The 20,095-nt window shown below is 35.0% G+C and overlaps 1 protein-coding gene across 2 annotated transcripts in view; it reads right to left on the reverse strand.

The window, feature by feature from the left end:
• Nucleotides 1-11,603, reverse strand: part of LOC135696044 (acid-sensing ion channel 1B) — a 29,263-nt gene extending 17,660 nt beyond the window's left edge. The window contains exon 1 of one of the 2 annotated variants that reach the window (XM_065215312.2): nucleotides 11,532-11,603. The gene's annotated coding sequence lies outside the window, so the exon portion shown is untranslated. Of the gene's footprint in view, nucleotides 1-2,045; nucleotides 2,390-11,531 lie in introns of those variants that run through there. The other variant, XM_065215309.2, reaches the window with a different exon arrangement.
• Between the last annotated feature and the right edge of the window lie 8,492 nt (nucleotides 11,604-20,095).

Raw genomic sequence — 20,095 nt, forward strand, 5'->3', positions numbered from 1 at the left:
ACTAGAACTAGACTCCACTTAATCTAGATCGGTTCATTCAAAACACAGCTTTTCTTCTTCGTGAGTATCGACAAGAAATCGATCATTGTTTGACTAGCGTGCTTAACTTTTTAGACTGTTATTTTTTACCCTAACCCCTTTAAAAGGTCTATATTATCATGAATCGATGTGGCCTGCTTGTGTTACAAACAGGAGCATTGTTAAACTTGTGCAGGTATGTCGATATTTGAAGGGAAGAGGAGCAGAAGTAACAACTTCTTCAATCGTCAATATCTTTCCAAAATAAAGCAAACTTCCTCGTCTAATGCGTGTCTTTGAGGGATCTCAAGTAAAAGGTCGTGTTTGTTATTTTTTCTTGCAGTACAGCCATTGAGCTGGTAGAGGTGGCCTAAACATTGTTGGAGTTGGGAGCAAGGGGCGTCAACTAGAGTTTAGGATGACACACGTTAGCGTAGAGCTGTTAAAAACTATCTTCATGTCCAAGGAAAACTTGCTTCTAGAAATGTGAATATTATAACCTAGGCTATAAGATTAATATGATGAATTTAGGCTTTTTATGAAACTATCGTGTTAGAATACTTCGTAAATAGTTCATAATAATTATTCAGCGATCTAACAGATTTAGCCCCACAACTAAGCGTCTTCAAACAATTTGAGATGTTTTTCAATAGCTTGAACTTGGCTGGCAGGAACGAAAACATTTCAATGAATTCTTCGCGTTTCGATATATTTTCACTCACAACCAATGCAATCAAGACATTGCTAAAGAGTTTAAGCATTGAGGCATTAAGGCAAACTAGAATGGCCAATTTGTCATAGATAACAATCTACGAAAAGACACTATCTAGCGGAGGAGAAACAAGGCTCGCGTGAGACTGGGTCTCGAGGGTCGATTAAAATATAAAATATGGCCAGTGGGACATAAAATCTCTTATCAATATTGAGGAGGATAATGGTACATGATAATTGAAAGGGTTGTGATGGTAGGCCATTTCAATACACATGAAAATCATCGCAATTGCCTTGAATAGACCAGAATGTCCTATGAACAACATGAACAGTGAAGAGTTTTAACGATCACAGCTAGAAATATTATGAAAATATATGAGTAGATAAGCATTGCTATCCTGAAACGTTTCTACCATTTTGGCTCGACGGTAAGCTAATTTTAAACTGTTATTTTAGCGATATATTGTTTTTTCAATATGTTTTTTTCGCAAAAACGTTTATCATCTATGCAAATGCAAGTTAATGAAAAATCTGATAAAGTTAAAGTTCATTTGTGAGAACAAAATGGAACGTTCTTTTATTTATACATGCAGTTCATGGCGAGTTTACAAACATGACAAAATGTAAATTTTAAAGTGCTGGTGTTTATTTGTAAAAATTTCTTTAGCTGTTAAATCATTGATAATATCAGATTGCATCGTTTTAATTTGTCCAAAGCATGAAATCCATTTAGATAAGAGTTCAAAACAAAGTGAAGGATAGTTACCAGACTGAGATGTCAAATTCTCAATACTGGCGTTTGTGGAACACATTCACCGACTAATGGAATTCGGAATTCATGCAACAGGCTTGTTGGGTTTAACTACAGAACCTTATTTACGAAATGTGTCTTATTAGAAGGCATCTTTACCGAAGCTGTACAGATTTAAAAAAGCCATGCATAATTGACCTGCCAAATCAGTGCATTCTAGATTCGTTTGCTCAAGCTCTCGTTAAGAGGATGCTACTTCGGAATGGTGCCGTTTTACGCCCCTTTTGCAATTCATTTGCCTCAAACTGTCAGTCATCGTTGATCTGCACAAACTCTAGAGATTTTAACGATATAAAGAATAGTCTTCATAAACTGCAGATATCTTAAACTCTTCGTCAACTCAGAATTTGTGAGCACATTTTCTTAGAATTACTTATTTATTTGAGACTCGCAGTACTGGCAATACAAATATTATGCAGCATTCTGATGCGTTTAATCATGATTTGCTACCATTATTCATATATTTTAACCACAGTTATGTAAAAAATTCTTGCACTAAACTCACCAATACGTGATGAATCAACCCTGTGTGGTTTCTTTCAATGAAGAATGCCTTTTTATTCACATAAAATCAGGTTTATCGATTTCGTACAACTGTTGATGAAGCTGCGGTTTTGCACCAAAGGCCTGAGAATGACAGTCAGACACTGCGTACATTTGAGAACAGTTTTAAGTTGATCCTTAAGCAAAGTGAATGTTGTATTTTGTGTAGGTGTTACGCAGCACTAAATAATTAATCAAGATGGCTGTTGTATTTAATCGCCTTTTCAAATTCTCTCGTTTAATGAAAAAGCTAATCTGTATTTGAAGGCAGCTGAATCAGACGACGAAACTCGCCCTTTGAGTGAGAATATCAAATTTTATACAACTCTATCCTGATTAATTAAATCCTATAAAAGCATTCGGCAGGCATGTTTACTGCTAAGAAGAAAAGACAAGGTGTGAGATCAGAAAGATAAAAATACCCTCCATTGTCTGAAGATAGGTATGGCACTGGTGCAGCCTGCAGGGACGGGTCAGGTATCCAGGCCTTTTTTATCTTTTCACAGGGTGGGTTTTCCAAAACAAACTAAGGACGGAATCACAAGAATCACTCGACCGAAATCAATAGAAAAAGCAACTTAAGAAGTCCGTAGCAGAAGACGTTTTTAGCTCTAGCACCTGTTACGAAAAATGATTGCTTTAAAATACAACAAACAATCACTGCTAGAGTCGTGAATTGATGTAAATTGTTTCGTTTGTCGAATTACAACTCTTTTCACAAAGTACAGCGAGAATCAATGAAACGATAGCCTACATTGAAGATTATATCCAATGGTTTATACTGATTAAGAATGCGGAGACATTCCTATAGAGATTTGATGTCTAAAGGAATAACAACCGCGGGTAGCCTTAATAGCAGTAATGAAAGAACTTCACAGTGTTTATCACTACACGATCTAAATTTCCAATGCCCGTTGTCTTGATGTAATGGCAAACATCATAGAATATACATCATGTGAGAAATTTATTGACACGTGATAAGAAAGGCAATGTGTCCAGGTGAAGCGGTGTGATGCAAACGTCTGGCGAATAATGCTCACAGATTGCTGACCTTATCTTTGAGTCTATCGATAAACACGTGTGATTGGGTTTGTAACGTAGGGAACTGACAATGCGCATTTGATGTCATGTTAGATGGCACATCCGTAGAATCATGTGTTTTCTAATGGTGCCATTAGGCAATGCTAATTAATGACGTATTGCTTGCGCTCGTCATGTGTTGACATGTCATGTTTATCAATTAAATGGAAAACCGGGATTGTTCGGTGATTAGAGAATTGGAATATGCACTAGAAACACGTCTGTTTCTGTTGTTCGTATCTGCACGGGCATAACAATTTGGTGACAGTGGTGGGATGCAATGACGAGTAGCATTTTGCCGGAAAGTTTGATTCTGGTGATTTTCCGACTTGGCTTCGCCAATTTAATTGTTGTGCCTCCGCTGATGGCTGGACAGACGAACATAAGTTGTAAAACCGCCTGCATTTTTTGCGAAGGTTGGCTGCTACGTATTTTCATACTCTTTCCGATGATGAAAAGGATACCTTTGAACATTTGGTAACCAGTCTACACACTGCCTTGTGTCCTGCTGTTGAACGAGAAGGCTATTTTCGTGAATTTGAAGATCGTGCTTTGCGTAGTAGTGAGGATCCTAGTGTTTTTCTGTGGTCTCTTCAGGAATTGCTGAAAAAGGCGGATCCGACTTTGGAAAAAGCTGCCAATTCTGCCTTGTTATCCCGACAATTTATGAAGGGACTTCCCAATACCATCCGTTAAAAACCTCTTGCACGAAAACCAATACATAACCCGACCCCGAACTTGGATGAGATGCTCTCCTTTTCCAAACAGTTTCTGGCGATATGTGATAATCATGGTCATCACCCTGGTTTGTTTGCAGCCACAGATGTCGTCCATTCACCGACATCTATTGAGGGGCAGCTGGGCAAGCTAACAGCTGCAGTGGAGGAGCTGAAGATGAACCATAGTTCGTACATAGCCGCTGTTCGTAAAAAAGAACCGACCTTCCAATTTGCTTGACGTCAACAGCCAGTACGCCGTGTTACATGTTACTTTTGCTCGAAAAAGGGTCACATATCAAGAAATTGTCCCCAAGAACGCACAAGCAGGGAACAGGGATCCAGCGGTGGTTAGTTCAAATGCCAGATGTGCAATGGCTCGGGATAGTTGCTTCGCAATGTGCGACTAACTGGCTTTTTAACAATCAGAATTTTAAAGAATAATGGTGTTGCTAATGAAAAAAATATTCCAAATCGATTTTCGTCGACTTTAAACTCCAAAGGGGTGGCCAAATAGAAGGCTGGAATGGTCACCCCGGATTATATATAATCGGACACAGTACTGTTTGTAATAATCAACAGCCGATCTAGTCTCTTACACAGCAATTTTCAAATGTTTGTTAAATGGGTTGCAGGTCGAAGCTTGAATAGATACTGGATCTGCAAAGTCCTTTTTTGAGTAAATCTGTTTATGCTGCTATTGTAGAACAAAAGTTAAATAAGTTTGAGGGGGGATATGTAGGAACTTTCAGCAGTACTGCCTCCGATCGGTGCATTTCCGTGACAGGTCAAGCCCTGCATGTAACAGGAATTCACTATTAGAAAATAGCATATAATGGTGTCATTAGGCAATGCTAATTAATGACGTATTGCTTGCTCTCGTCATGTGATGACATGTCATGTTTATCAATAAATTGGAAGACCGTGATTGTTCGGTGATTAGAGAATCGGAATATGCACTAGAGACACGTCTGTTTCTGTTGTCCGTTTCTGCCCTGTCATAACAGCTTACATTTGCCAAACGTTGTGTGACCAATTACTAAGCATATGCTCATGCCAGAATGGGCTAGCAAGCGAAATTGGTTACATGAAAAATCAAATAATGACTCAATGCCTCGAACGAAGCTGTTTAATTTGTATTGACTTGTCGCCTTTTACACACAAACAACAACAACATGTTAATGAGCACAACGTCTAACATTTGTTGCATAGGGGAGTGTTTATTCACCCCTTCGCTAAGTAGTGCTCATTGATTACAATTTTTGTTAATATTTTCTAAATTTTTTTTTAAAGGATATTTTCGAGAAGAATTTTTCGACGTTTTTCTTCTAAATACAATGCAATTAGCAATGAAGTCGTTCAAATTATGAAATTGCATCGTCACGTCATAAAAATATGAAGTATTATTGAGATGTTAATTTTATGGTATTGTTAAACTGTTTCAGGTTATCTGATTTAATTTTTTTTTTTCAATGCCTCTATTTAATTTCAATATAATCGATGCTATGAACTTGCAATCACTTTTAGACAGGATAGAAACAAGTGACAAATTTGATAAAAATACGATTATTTATTGATTTGTTGATTTAACTTGTAGTTGTTTATTAATTTAGATTAGTTTGCTTTTATATAATAAGCTAGAAGTAAAAGATCGATGTGAAACAAGAAAACAGCACCAACATTGCCAAAACGCTGCTGTTTTTGCCTAAAATATTTGAATGGATTGAGTAAATGAGTGGTTATAAACTTATGCTCGCAACTATTTATGGTGAGAAAATAGTAAGCGACGGAAATAAATTAGAATGACACACAACATGTAGAGATTTATATTTTTCATTCATTCTTTCCTCCTTTGCTACATTTTTCAATACATTTTCTCTCAGACAAATACCCCTTTTCGAAGGTGCTCTTGCTTGATCAATTGAACGAATTTAACAAAGAGATATGTTTTAGCAAATAAAAAGATTAATATAAAAAAAAGAAACAAAGTTAAAAAACTAAGTGTGTTTGAAACAATTTGAGATGTAATATTGTCAACAGATAAAAATAGAAAGATTGTTCAATACCTGTTTTGAAAGGAATAGTTAAGGAATAATTTAGCAAGTTTGACTACCCCTACTCTTCCCCTACAATCTAGCCCTTTTACACAAATGCAGCTATATACTTCAGAGTTTTTAACTGTGTACTTAAGAAGCAATTGTTATTCACCACAGACATGATATCAACTGTCAAACATTAAAAAAATTAAATAAAGATTGATTAGTTGCGATCATTTATCATCTCATTCGATAAAGATAACTGATAAATGAATCAGGTCAAACTAACAAAATAGAACACTATGAATGCACATAGTTGTTAATGCCAATTTAGTAAATCTTCCTTTAAAAAGGAATTTGATTTGAAATATGACTGCATAAAAGTTTTTTGAAGTGTATCGTGTTGGTTGGTAACGGTTTAAATGAAAGAAAGCAGAAAAACTTTTAATTTTTTAACTAGCAAAATTATATTGAAAAATAAAACTCCACTAAAAGCAACGAAGGTAAAAAATAGTCTGTCAGGAGGCAAATATCAGTAAAAAGTTATTTATGCTGAAGAGAGAGAGTTTTCTTCTACTGATAATCATAATCAGGGATTAGCTAAATGACATTGAAACAACTCACTTTCTTTCTTTAATTTTTTAGCTGCTACCGTTAATCCTTCTTATGCTTAGTGGTCACGGTACCAACAAACTTAAACCATTTTTAAGTGGTCACGACTCCATTATTGAACAAGACCGGCAGTTTTAAATCAGATCATAGGATTGCGATTTGAAGTTTAGTCGTTAGAGAAAAGCTACTACTACTTATGCTAATGTAGCAAGGGCTATAGAAAATAGGCAAAATTCGCCCATCAAAGTAATTTGTAAAAGGCTACAAATCTTTGTTTAATGAGGGTATCTAAAAGGTACCATAGAGGTGGGCTCGTTCATCAAAACCTCTCTTGAAGCTCTTGATCCGAACTTTTTGAGTCTGGGTTGCGACAATTTCAATCTACCTTTTATGGATGAAATCATTTCAATGAATGACTGCCCATACAATGTTAGAAACACCAAACATAAAACAACGGAGCCACATTGTGACATTATTTTCTTTGTATTAAAGCTATGTTTCGCTTGCGCTAAGGGTTTTGGTTATGTTCGAAGCATGAGAATAAAAAATGGAATGCTGAAAACTGAGTTTGTACAAAAAATAGTGTTCTTCTTTGTAGTTTGATGGAAAAACTTTACATACATTACAAAAAATATGGATATATTTAAGTAGCATATAGATGCAGCTAAACGGAACTCTATCCCCAGCAAAATAAAATACTCCCTAACTTTACAAATATTCAAGAAAAAAAATTTCAAAAATTTCATCTTTCAATTGTGCTTGTGACCTTTGCCAGGAAAACAAAGGCAACATTGGCTATGGATTATTTATATTATGCCAATGGAAATTTAAGGTAGTTGGTTTTATAACTTTTAGTGGAGCTAGATTGCATAAAGAAAAAATTACATAAAGAAAATAATAACAAGATGAATAAATTCCCTTTTGTTGATGGCCTAAGTTTACATATAAACGATTACATATGAAACACAACTAAGATCACTTTATGAGCTTTTTTCATTGAGTTTTATGTCAAAGCATTTTCAAAGACAGATATCACTTTAACCATTAGCATCAATTACAGCCCTAAAATTCCTGTACAAGGAGGCTTGTGATATGACTTGACTGGAAATCACCCGTATGCCAGTACATATATGGTAAACTTAGAAAGGTGCAGTCAAGATTAGTATCATCTTTGTCCTTCAGAAAACGTATTATAATGCCATAATAAAATTTAAAATTTGTGATATTTGAATAAAGGTGCATATATAACGTTTTTTCAAGTGCATTTGCTACTGCATTCACAGTTCTGGCATTATTCAACTCAAAATACCCTGAGAATTATCACGGGAATGAAGAGACATAGTGCATCATATCAAAGTATATTCGTCTGAAAATGCGAAATTCAAATTTTATTTAAGGGCCTCATGTTTGACAGTCGAAAATTTATATAATACATAGTAAAGTATATTTTGTCCGAAAACAAAAATTCCCCAATACCAAAATACTTTTCACCTGACACGAGGAAATAAAATTCTCTCATTGCAGATACGCTATGTCCTAAAAACCTTTCTAAGTTAATTTAGATCCAAATTGAAGTAGTTTTTTGTCATTGGCCGATGAATTTTATCTCAAAAGTGTAAATTTCGCACAAATCAAATGGATTGAATATTTCTCGATCCTGAACATACAAAATGGTAAAAAAATAAAAAATAAAGACACTCGTGGGGCGCCATTGGGCTCCCCATTTATGCTCAATAAACAATTCTTAACTGAAACAGGGGATGGGTTCATTTACGCTTATTGCATGATCAACCACCTGGTGAATGATCTTAATATGTCGCTTAAGCTACAGCTTTCATCTTTAATCGCCAAAAGGGATCTTTCTTGATGTATATCTAAGCTTATCTTACATCAGTTTCAAAAGAAGCGTATCAGATCGTGGTACGACATTTAGCTACACCTGAGCTTCTAAACAGACTCATCAGTATCGTTAGCAGCTATTGTGGTATGCGAAACCATCTGCATACATACATGGGGATGGAAGTCACAGAAAGTCTAGATATGAATAAAAAAGGACTTAGCCAGGATCCTGGAAGAACCCACACGCCTAATGTTTTTGATTCTAGAAAATGTAAAAACTTTAAAACAAGTTTCTTTTACCAATGTATGATATTACTACATTGTTTTCGTTTATTATTATCGATATTGTTGATCAACAGTTTTATTAGATTTATTTTGCTATTTAAGTTGACATGTTCTGAACTGTTTTGCTGCAAGCAGTACAATATTTCTCACGTATTGCAAACCACCAAAAGTAGGCTTCATACGATACAAATCACAGGGAAGTTGAAAAGCTGCAAGCAAAAAGCAAAATGCAACGCCACTTTTCTCTTCTCTGCGTAAAATCGGTTAAGATTTGCAGCAGGATATATTTGTACTTTTGTACGAATCGACATGGCACACTTGTCAATGTCTTTAAAACATTTGATTTTCAAATTGCATGTAACATTGCGAAACTAACGTGATTTCAGAAATTGACTGGATAAGAAAATTATTTAAAATTTCTGGTAGTTAAACATCGTTATTTAACTAAATTGGAAACAATTTGGTATCACCATATAACCCTGTGACTTTTTTGTTCAGTCTTGGGCTTAATATGCACACAAAAGGAATTAAGCTTCAATGCAACAGTCGATATGATAAAACAGCTACCGTTCATGAATGACAGATTTTGAAGCCGAAATTAGAATTTAGTTTCTGACAAACGAATTAATTAAACGTGCAAAACATAATGAGGGGAGGGGGGTCGAACTTTAGGATTGTTTTAGAGTTCAACAAAAGCCAAAAACATTCACTGACAAAAATCTTTGAAAACTTCTGATTTTTCAACGTTTTCCACGCATCCGCTCCCCTCCCTCTTCAAACAATGTTGTTTTACAAGTCAAGCATACTTTTCTGGGAAACCTTTTTCTAGCGATAGGTTTGATATACTGCTTTCTAAGGAACACTATTTTTGGGAGAGTTGAACCCTAGTTATCAAGTTAAATAAAGAAATGAAACAAAATAAATAATATAGTTACTTCTGTTCGTTTGTCTGTGTTTTTCAGTGACTTTGCTATGATAACCTACCTAATGTAAAATTAAAACGTCTGTTTTCTTATTAAGTGCTTGAATTTATTCTTGCTTTGCACAAATGTTGGGGTCTTTTTCATTTTTGCTGGCCCTGTATCAAGAATCTGCTTCACACGCTTCCACTAGGTTTTTACAAAAGGCAGAAATTTGATGATAAAAGTCTATACATGTTTCAAATATTCATTAATATAATTTGTTAAATTTCAATTATAATTTTAGGTTTTATATACAGTATACTACACATAATTACTAATTTATCAAAGTTGTTTCAAGCAAAAAGACAGGCACTGCAAGAGAGGTTCCAGCAATCCGACAAAACTTAGAGTATAAAAATGCAATACTGGTTAATATTTCAAGATTAGACTTGCAAGAACGTGACCAAGAAGGAGTCGTCAAATTAGCTCAATGACGCCCTCCCTTGACTTGCCCACTAATAATTGCAACTTTACCGTACAGCAGTTTCAATTTTTGTACCAGAAAGCGAGCCTATTACCAAGTTTGTTTTTCAAGGTAAATGGAAGCAAAAAGTAAATATATCTGTGTTTCTCACATGATATTAGATTAGCTGATTTTCAGACCACAGAGTTGCATCTACCACTTGTTTTCGATGTCTAACTAATGCATCCATTAGCCCGTGGACAATACAAATTTTATCGCTAAAATCGCAGATGTGTAAATAGATGCATCATCAAGAGCCAACGCTACCTCGCATTCATGACTTTATATGCATAACTGACTCACGCCTAATTTCAAATTTATTCAGCTGAAAACCCAACTTTTCATTGTAAAACTTTTGTCATGATTTAACGATACCCCCGATATCCTACCCTGGGTATCAGAGCCTCGGGAAATTGGGAATAAAGTATTGTAGACCGATGCGGTGATTACTAGTTTCGAACTACATTTCCGAGACTAAATTATGGAGACTCTGGCACCCAGGGTACCTTTATACTATTCCAATTTTAATACTGGAAAACAAGTTAGAGAAGACAGTCTTCCTTGCAGTAATATCAACCCCAGTTTTATAACGTACATTTCTTTTTCATTTCTCGTATAATCGAAAACAAGGTGGTTCAAAAGATTAAAACTATTAACTAGTTTCTAAGAAGACAAAGTGCGGAAAAATGCACCTAGTTTCTTGGCCCATTGGTTTTTTGAAAATTTAAAAATTCATTGTGTTTTCTTAGTTTTTTCACCAAGATGCATTTGACTCAGAAACTTTGAAGAAATATGAGAAATGGTGTTTCTTTTATGAGCGGGTGGCGTTTAACAGAAGACGGAATAAATGTTCATATTGAAATTGTTCTCAAGACTGTACCGGGATCTGTAATCATACAAAAAATTTGTGACCATAGCTTTTATTATAAGCTTTTATGAAATGAAAGAAATATCCATCAGCACCTTGAGCTATATAACAATATTTTGAAAAACAATTATGTACACCTTGAATTTGGACACTAGATTAATCCAGACGACTGGTATTCTTATCCTCTTTGGACCCCCAATGTAACAGATTTTCCATTAAAATAAGACATTCTCTCTCTGTGGTAATTTTGGTAATTTCTTGAATCTTAATTTTGGTGTTTTCTTGAATCTTAATTTTGGTGTTTTCTTGAAGATTTTGTAAATTTTGGTTGAGATTGAACCAAAAATCCAAGTCGTAATTTTTATCGTTGTTTCTATTAGATAATGATTTTTAAAAAACGCTGATGTCAAGAATTCTCTCACTTCAGCAATGAAATAGCACAAAACGACTCTCGCGAGAAAGCGCAGTTACTGGTTTTGTGAATGGGACTAAATATGATCAAGATGCTTAGTAAGGTTTGTCAGAGACCGTAGTGTAGGGCAGGCTTGTCATGAGAGGGTGGGGACCAATCTAATTTCAAGGCTTACCTGGACAAAGAGAGGAATCCCAGGCAAAACATCCGAGCTGCTGGGCCTATTAGCTTCAGCCAAAGAGCAAATCTGTCAACATAGAGCAAATTATCATCAGGGAGCGTAAATGACACGAATTGCAAAGTCAGGCTAGAAATTTCTATTCTTTGCCAACCTTAATATATCTTAGGGTACACGTAAAATGAGGCATAGTGGCGGGAATAGCACTGGGCCTGGGCAATGCCTTCAGAGGTAGGTTTTATAGCCGACAGGTAAGAGCGGGATTTTGTCTGCTAGGTTAGTGTTCATTACACACTCATGCTTCGTTTATACATTTCATCGCAGCCCATTGTTTAGCCTGCCCTTTTCTCAGGTGTAGCTCATCATTTTGTCGAAGCACTTAACATCTAGAAAGTTACATTCATGAATATTTGAGTTCTGTGATAGCTGTGTATTCAGATGATTTTGCCTGCTGTTATTTTGCGTTTTACCGGTCTAGCTCGACGTGATCAAATAAAACTTCAATGAAAGTATGATAGCTTTTGTCATCGTCTGTACACGAGGGTGGGGCGAGTGGCACATTTACAAAAGCTGAATAAATGCTAAATCTTTGCTTTCTGAATCGGTAAATATCTTCTACTTGACATTTAGTGCTGGTTTGTCAACAATGATGATCAAATTTGCCAAACCTAACATCCCAATGCGCTGTTTGCAACATATAATGATGTAAAAGAAATTCATTGAAAAGCTTCCTTCTATAGACATTGCCTTTCACAGCGTATATAACAAAACTGTAATTGCCTTGCTATGTCTTGAAGCATTGTGCAGCACTTTCAGGGTAGTAAACACAAAACTGAAGTTTTCTTCACCAGTAAAGACTCTTTATATCGTGATCCACCTAATATCAGCTTGTTTCCTCACCCAAAAGTCTGATGTCGAGCTTCAAAATATGTCTGGGTGGCCCAATAAACCGTGGGTTCAAGGTTACCCTGAACTGGAAATTTGATTTGAATATAGATTTGAAAACTAAACGAAGCATTTCACATAATCACTCAAAAATGAACAAAACTCTTAATTAAGATGATGTCAACTTTTTATAATTCGTGCAATTAGCATTCATTAACTCATTGATGTGATTTAAACAACTGTCACAAAAAGTTGTACTCTTTTGCTCCAAACTTTAAAGCAATTTAAGAAGTACAAAGTGGTTCATTGGAGTCATGCCTAACAATGTTGCTTTCAGCATTTCATGAATTATGAGTTTTTAGATTCTTGAAGTGAAGAGATATTGGGGCTTGGAAAATTGACTGTCATTTAGAATAGCCCTGAGGTAATCCTTGTCAAGAATCTCTAAAGTAGCGTTTGTTTCCTTCGACGAAGGTCAATTTGCTTTCTGTCAAACAGAGACAATTCGTTGTACGTTGAAGTGAATTTTTAGCCTTTTAAAACATGTGAAACTATGGCTTTTTAAAGAAAAGGAAAGATTTTCGGAACACTGAATTCATTCGTTGTATCAAAGAGTGTTTCAGGTTGCTACAAGCAAAGCTGTTTTGAAATTTTCTATTCGTCATTGGTAAGCAAACGACTGATAGCTGTAGTTCTTGATTATCATGATGATCAGGGCTATTTGAATGATCGTATGTGAAGCTCTGCAGACAAATTTACGATTGAAACAATGAAAATCATTATTTTCGCCTTGTAAAGAATAAGTAGGAATAAATGGAATGCGATCAAAATATACATTTGACTAACAATAACAATTGAGTCACTCTAATATTGATCACCAGCCGCAAATATTAACAAAATAAAAATTAACGACTGCAAAAAGAAGGAAAAAGGATATGTGAATGTAAAACAAACACAAAAAGTCTTAGTTTGTAGATATTTGAAAAGCATTTCCAGGACGAAATATGTTGGGTTTGATGGCACTCTTTATGATGGCACTGATCATTTCTTGAAAGGTTTGCTTGTATCTTTATCAATCATAAGAGCAGTCAGTTTTATACACTCAAAAATAACAAGATATACGAAAATATAGTTTTTTTACTAAAACTTATTTTTGGGCTCAAAATTTTTATCGTAAACACAGTAAAACAAAAACTATCATGTTCAATTTCTCATACCCTTTAAACGCAAAGAAGCTGGAAGATACTGAAATAAGCAACAGTACACAGTTACTCGTACAACAAAACCCTCTGTATAAAACCAGCTCTTAGAATATGAGAGAATTAAAAAACTCACTCTATAGAACACAATAGTTACTCTTTGTTAAAGATATTCCGTTTAAAGAGGTATATTTTCTAGTCACGCACATATATTCGATGTTAATAGCACAATAAATGAAATTATCATGAATTTGAAAAGAGATCTGCCATTCATATCGACCCTATCCTTGGTCTGCAGACAGTATCTTTTCATTGTAATTTAAAAATCTAGTGAAATTTTCAAGAGGTGGTGATGGTAGATCTTGGGACAATTTCAGACGATGGTATGGTGACTGCAATATCAAGACCACTCAGTCTACGACAGTGACAAAGAATCAATGGCTTTTACAGTGTCTTCTAAAAGCTACAATGTCTTCCAAAAGTACTTGGAACACCCAGCGATTTGCATTGCATTTTATATCTTTCATTCCTTTTTCGAAAAAAAATTACTGCTTCCGCCCCCTTCCCCCTAAAACAATGTTGATAATTTAGAGAAATATCATAAAAGAAATGCAAAAGACAGTGCTTCTTAAAATCCTAGCCCGCTTGATAGTAAACCAACATTGTTCTGTAGGGGAGAGGGGGGTGATTGATCTTGACTTTGGAAACTGACGTCAGTGTTCCAAGATTTTTGGCAGGCATGTACAATCGACTATGAGGCTCCATGGCACATTTATAAGACAATGGAAATTGAGTACCGAAGTGATGACTTCACAAAAGCCATTTTTAGAATTTGTCAATTTTGCTCCGATAACCTGAGAGAGCATCATTAACTGCTTCTGAATATGCAAAATCAGTTACACGAGTTACGAATTGGCTGAAATATGGTCACATGAGCACAGGCTCTTTTGCCATAAAACCCCTGTAATCGCATCTTGGTTCATAACTTTATGAACCAGGGTATAATAACAGTAATTTGTTAGCAAACTTGAAATTTGCCATATCTCACCCAATTTTGAAAATAAAAAAATTTAAGAAATTCTAAAATAATGTTTCTGATGACGTCACACTTCGGTACTCTGTAGCTGAGATAGTAAGAGACCTGTCCGTATTCTTTCCCAGAAACATGAAGTAGCTAAAGTACCCAAGTCCTTTCCTTGCTTTCCTTTGCTTCCTTGAGTTTGCTACTTGGCCCTGAGTTTTCGCTAGGCCTTGAAATTTTCGCTAAGCCATAGGCCTCGAGTCTGTAATATTCGCGAAAAAATACAAAACTGCAAAAATTTCTTTACCACAGGTTTAATGTCAAAAATTAACACTGGTCAAGTTTTATTATATCCTATAATGTCCTTTGGCAATCTGATATTTGACTTATTTCACAAATCAGCGAGTAATAAAAAAGATAAAACCAACATATTTTCTTTTCGACATTCTAAAACTACAAGGTAGGCGATTTGTGGAAATTAAAAGCGTACCATCTGAGTCTGTAATACAGCTTACCAAAGAGTTATACTTTCTTGTCTACAAGTGATACAAACTTCTATTATAATAATGTAGTCCATAAGAATATTAAGGCTCAAAATTGCTGAAGTTAAAGAATAATTTAAGTAAAATGCAAGGGTAGAGCTTCATGAAGAATTAAATTGTTGTTTATTTGAGTTTTTATAGAATCGGCATTAGTAGCAAGAATAGTATAAAACTTAATTGATGATGAATCAATTGGTTTTAAATCCGGAATCAACGATAAACAACATTACAAAGACCATTCGAACAGTTCTTGAAACGTTGTAATTAGTGGTGTCTAATGCGAAGAATGTTCAAGATATCAAGCGGCCTAAATAATGTTTGATAATCAGCCCGTATAATTAAAGTAATCCTCCATATTTGAGCAATGGACGATTAATATAAAAATTAAAATGCACCTGAGAGATATACCTAGTCTTCACGGATACATTTTCAAAAGATTGCGTTCCAATTTCAGTGGAAATGAATCAAACGTTTTACGTCCTTATATTGCGTCCTCATATTGCGTCCTCAGATTGCGTCATTTTTTCGTCAATCATAGCTTGATCAGATAAAAATTTGCATACATTGTAAATCATGTTGCGCACGTATGTACAAAAAAAATTGATACCGTAGTCAATTAATGACTGATTATGGTCAAAACTCATTACATATTAAAAATCCCAAACTTTTGCCAAACTCCTTTGCTTCTCTCGAGTGTGCTGTAATTGAAAATTAATTAATGGAAACATACGATTTATACATTACTCCGACTTTTTCTAGTCAGATCTCAACAGCAAACTTTAAGCATTTATATTTATAAATTGATATCTTTCTTATTTTTGCATGATATTTCTTTCCTTCTCTTTTCATACTTCTTCTAATGAATGCTATAAAAGATGGGGAGTAAAGAATTTTTTCTGTAAAACTGAAAAAAACCAATGTACACCTCCTTATTTTTAATCGGAGCAAATTATCAAATAAGATTCGTCTTCTGATTCCAAGTTTGTCAAACAAAGACAGCCTAACCGTGTATAGTTAAATAAAAACTTTCATGTCAGCGTTGAATAATCGTGAAAATTTTGAAAATGAGGAGCTAATATCATAAACTAGCAAAGAGACAGTTTGCCGATTGAAGCCTGAGCACTTAGATGGCTGTCGACTGTCTCAAATCATTCAATAAACAGATAAGAAGGACATTGCAGGAATAATGGGCAACAAAAGTAGATGGGTATGGATTTCCGTACATTCGCCATTAGGACTTCTGCCCACTGGTCATTAACGGATTTGAGGTTAGCATGTGCAAATAGCCAGCCCTCTTCTCCGCCTTAATACAATCTTACAGCGCAATATACATAGCCGTTAAAACATGTCGCTGAAGGCACAGCAACCACATTTCAGCCTATGGGGAAATGTCTTTCATCAAAATAGAAATGTTGATATATAAAGTTGCTGAGTGATCATTACTAAGAAGCTTGTGGCAGAAACGGATCGCTTGCATTCTTTACTTTTCAGTTGTAATATTGTTTTCTATTGGTGATAGGTCATTTCTATAGCAACGATGATGTCATACACGACTGAGCTATTAATCACTGTAATCATTTTGATCGCTGACTATGATGATCCCTAAATGTTGTTGTTGTTGTTGTTACTGATTGCTCTCAAATAGGTGCAAACAAAATATGCCTTTTCAAGGTAGGTTAGAGACCAAACATATCAAGGATTAGTATACATCTTTATATTTGTTATCTTTGTTGAAATCTATCAAAACATGCAAGTAAGGAGAATAAGTATCGCTCTTTATATTTTGCATAGCGAATAACATTTAAAAGGCAAGTCCTAATGCGCACAACTCCGCATACCTATATTTAAACCACAAATACTTCTTATGAAATAATCATGTCCTATATAATTCCTATACAGACAAACGTCCATTAAGAAGCCTTTTTTACCCTTATATCAACTCATTTTTGTTCTAAAATCTGCCAGATTCGTCGGAAAATTCAGGCGAAAACAATAAGACAGTACCCCCATTTTCTTGCTTTTCGTACATATATGCAAAAAAGGTGTCTCAAATTTGGGCTCTTTTTCCCTCCAGATAGTAATGATGCCCCCGCCCCTCATCCTTCGTATTTGCTAGGGCTTAATGCGAAACGAAAATTGATTTTAACAATAAAGTTGGTTATGTAAATTGATAAGGGTACAATTACAAAAGGTAATGGTGTTAATAATTTCAATCCATATGTTGCTACGAAACAAGATACCATTAAAAATTATGATAGCAAATAATCATTTGTACCTTTCTTCTGTTTAGTCCATTCTAATAATTGATCGCTCATGTTTTCTGTGAGGTAAATTACCTGCCTGGAATTTAGCGGTGAGGTCGAGTTTTTATCTGTTCCGAACTTTGGCCTTCAAAGTATTAAATTATTTGCTTACTTTTTACAGACCTTTTACATGAAACCTCTGAGGCAGCAATATACCCTCTAATCAATGAACAAAAATTTGTTGCTAAATGTTTCATCAAAATAAGGAGCTTCCTCCATGAATATAAAAGTGAAGAGATCAAGGGTCTGGTACTTAACTTTCTGGTACTAAAACTGGTTCGACTGGAATATAGAGACACTCACTTCCTCGAAACGAAATGTACTGTTATTTTCAAAATGGTTATTGAATATGGGAATATAAGAAACCAATCCTATGAGGAGTCAAAACTTTCCATTATTATCAGGAAAATGTGACAAATGATTTAAATAGCACAATAGAAACTTTCACCCAAATATCGATGACCGTTTGGAATTAACCATTTGGAGATAAATTTCGACACTTGAGTGTATCTTGAGGTTTCAAGGTAAATCTTGGGTCTTGCCAGCAGGCAATAACAAGCCTTTAATTTAGGATAATTATATTAGGAAAATTTTGAGGCAAATATTCTAAGTCAATTACACAATTTAGAACTACGTGCTTTCCATGAAAATTCTTTTCCTTCAAATGCTATCCCTTCAAAATAATGTTTATATCTGCACTGACTTTAACAGCAAAGAACTATTTTAGATATTATAAATTAGGTATTTTTTGGTGCAAGATTTCGCTTAAAATATTGCATTTTACACAATTTTTTATTACAAATTATACACTGTATATTTTACACTATACATTTTGCATTTTACATTATTCATTATTTCTCATATTTTATTCTGCATCAGACATTAAACGATGCAAAAAAAATTCACTGTTCACCTCTTTTCAAACTCAAATTAACGGAATGCAAATAAAAATGAAAGTTCCCTTTAATCCTGAATTAGATCGCATTGCACCCAGCACAACTAGAGTTGTATGGTAGAGGAAAATCGCATTACTGCATATTTGCAACTGTGCCAGAATAGAAAACCTATTTTGAGTGTAAAGGCATATATTCCCATTACATGTGTATCTCATTTTGCTCTGAACATAACTATTGAACAGATAAATGTTCTGAATGCTGAAATCCTAACCTGAAACGAGTAAGTATGAGTCCTCAATAGTTAAAATATGTTAAGAAAGAAATGTGACAGAACGTTAAAAAAGGTACACTTTATTTTAAGACTATAAGAATATTAAGGCTCAAAATTGCTGAAAATTAAGAATAATTTACGAACAGTCCAAGGCTCAGGCTTCATCAAGAATTAGATTTCTGTTTATTTAATTTTTTGGAAAGCAAGAAAAACGAGTCTCGCGCTTAATGTCTTGAAATAGACGTATCCAGCATTGGAGACATATACACTATAATATGACCCAGTTACGCCATGTGTCCCTTATAATAATGTTAGGCTCTAAAAAATTTTACGAAAATTGAGGCTCAACAAACAATTAGATATTCTTTTAACAAGGTGTTTAAAGGGGAAACGAAGTATAAAAATTTGTCATTTTAATAAACTTTTGATTGTAAACAAACACGCAAAAGGGCATTAGAAACGAAAACCAAAAATAATCCTATCTTCTTTTATCTCTAATGCAATGGTTTCAGACAGCTCTTTTCCAGTCTGCTTTCCTGGAAGTTCTTTCCCATGCCATCATATCAGTTTTCAGCCGCACCCATCTCATATCTTTGTAAAAGCTCGACCCACATCAATTCTTTTAAATAATTGATTAAATGTTTAAAATCCATGCCAATATCACAAGGAACTGGTCCTATGAATTATTCTTGGGGTGTAGCCCCTAACCTACTCCCTCCTCTTCCAGTGAGATTTTTCTCTTCAGCCGCGCCTCAAACGCGCCAGAATTTAATGTGTGCCGGACTTCCCCGTGCTGAAAACGATAAATGCAAACTGGCTCCTTTGTAAATCCTGCAACATTTGATATCATTGTGCAAAAATGTAGCTTACATATTTGAACTATTATCGTCATTTTTTTCTTTTGACCGCTTTGGAAATAGCCTCACTTTCAGATTTCAAAATAAATCTTTGATAAAACTGGTTAACTTGGCCAAACGATTCGATTTTTCACTCGATCTTTCTCTCGACATTTGATCTCAAAATAGAGCGAAGTCGAGCATGGGTGGCCAAACGATTCGATCTTTCGCTCGATTTTTAACTCGACTTTTCACTCACGCCAACAAAATGAAGGCAAAGAGACGCAAATCGGTTGCCGTGTTTATCTTGCGTGCAAATATCCTTTTACAATCTCTTGACGAACGCAAGCGACATAAGACCCTGTTCGTTCGTTTCACGCAGGAACCGCCATTAAGTATTAATTTCGTTTAAGCAAATTACTATTTTCAGGCAAAATTATGTTTCTTTTGATTAATTCCATTCTTAAAATGGAATTCATCACTTAAATAGGTCCCCGGGACCTCGAGGCCCCAGGGTAGTATCCTTCCCTACCCAGCATAAAAGATGATAACTGCGCACGCGCTCACTTGACTCACTCGACAAGGTGGCTAAACGATTCGATTTTCAC

This window comes from Rhopilema esculentum, chromosome 14 (assembly GCF_057945365.1).
Source record: "Rhopilema esculentum isolate cy_ngs chromosome 14, ASM5794536v1, whole genome shotgun sequence".
NCBI lineage: Eukaryota > Metazoa > Cnidaria > Scyphozoa > Rhizostomeae > Rhizostomatidae > Rhopilema > Rhopilema esculentum.